A 1,925-nucleotide genomic window follows, 5' to 3' on the forward strand; every position below is an offset into this window, starting at 1 on the left:
TGTGCAGTGTTAGGACTGAAAGAAGTAAGAGTCACTAAGGATGGACTTCTTTGACATAATGCTGAAAAATAAATAATAAACTAATAATAATAAATAATAATAAATAATAATAAATAAATAAAAGAATAATTTTCCACCCTAGAGGGATGAGAAGGCACAAAGGACTTTGGAAACAGAACTAACATGAATTTCTTTCTCCAGACAGAGCAACTGAGGCCCAGAGATGAGAAGCCAGGAGGTCATTTCCCAGCACTGAAGGGCAGTGTTGAGGTGTTGTCCCATCTCCTGGGACATCTCCCCTGCCCAGGATTTAGCATGATTTGTTGTGGAAGCAGTCTGGCCCCCAGGCTGGGAATGTTCACTTTCCAAAGTGTTTTCAATCCCATTTTGGAGCTTATTTCAATAGTTAGGAGTAAAGGTGATCACTTAAAGGTATTTTTGAGGTGTTTGGTTTTAAAAATCTCAGCCTTAAGCTTTTAAGACTTATTATAACCTCAGGAATTCAGTGTCCTGGTAGAGTAATAATGATTAGGTCAAGAAGCAGGGTCACCGAGCATGTGATGGGGACAAATTTAAAAATTTCCCCACTCAGCCATAAATACAAGAGAGCAAAAGCTGATTTTTTTTTTCATTTATTTTACTTGCTACCGAGGAAGAAGGAGAGGAGTTTTGTGGAAGCAGGCAGAGGCATTAGCAGGGGAAGATATTTAACATCTGGATTGGAACCTGTCTGWAATTTCAACAGCTGTTTTTACCAAATGGGAGCAAACCTCTCCCAGAACAAACGAGTCTGGTTGTGTGCAATGCTAAATCATGATGGAAAAAAGGAAAAGAAGGTAGGGGAGGTCTAAAGCTGGCCTGGTCTCTCCATCAGCCATCCTGCAGGGAATTTTGCAGTTGTTGAGAGGTTAATGTGGGTCCTGACTGTCCACCTGGCTCAGCCTCACTGCTCCTCTGTGARGAGATGGAAATCTTTTCCGTTTGCTGTCCTCAAATAGGGCACAGCTCAGCCAGGGAGCGGTAATGGAGCTCAGCAGGGAACAGCTGTGTTCATCTGTTGCTTCAGGGATGAAAAATGTTGCCCAAAATACACAGAAGAAACCAAATCCCTGCTCATTTCAAATCCCCTGTAAACCCCAGTGTTTGGTAACTGTGAGGAAACTTTTCAGGCTCCAGAGGGGAAGAGCTTGAGGCTGTGAGAGGAGAGGTGGAGCAGTAAAAAATAAACAATTCCCATCCCTGGCTGGAGATAACACCCAGAAATCCATCCCCGTGGGTCTACTCACTCCCTGCATGGCCACAAAAGCCAAAAGATGTCCCTAAACATGACCTGATGTCCACTAGAGCTGTAAATGACACCAGGATGGGGAATAGTGTTTGGGATCCTCTAGGGTGAAGTTTTGGCCCTGCTGTGTTCAGCCCTGAATGGTTCAGGGACATGAAAGAATCGATGGAATAAAGGCAGGTAGTGGTGCCTCATTTTGCACAATTTTTTGGAAAAGTCCTGTTCTCAAAAATCTCAAACTGCTTCCCAGGGTTCCACAAAACTTCAGAGCAGCTTCTTTCATCATCAGACTGGTCTGTGCAGCTCTGAAGCCTTTCCAGCACATGCTCCCTCATGAAATGGAGTTGGGCAGTCACAGGAGCTGGGCTGCAGCACTTTGGAGTTCTTCTTTTGCAGCCTGACAGGCAACAGGTGCTTGGAAAAATTCTCAGRGGTTTTGGTCTGTCYGTGTGGGATCTCCAGTGCACAACTCTGGGTGTGACAGGGAGTGACCAGAGAGAGAAAGCCCTAAAGCTCTTCAGTTGGTTTAACACCTGCTTCAAGGATTCCTTTCCTTTCCTTTCCTTTCCTTTCCTTTCCTTTCCTTTCCTTTCCTTTCCTTTCCTTTCCTTTCCTTTCCTTTCCTTTCCTTTCCTTTCCT

The sequence above is a fragment of the Malurus melanocephalus genome, unplaced genomic scaffold (assembly GCF_030028575.1).
Source record: "Malurus melanocephalus ecotype Western Australia unplaced genomic scaffold, MMel_1.1 scaffold_477, whole genome shotgun sequence".
Lineage (NCBI taxonomy): Eukaryota > Metazoa > Chordata > Aves > Passeriformes > Maluridae > Malurus > Malurus melanocephalus.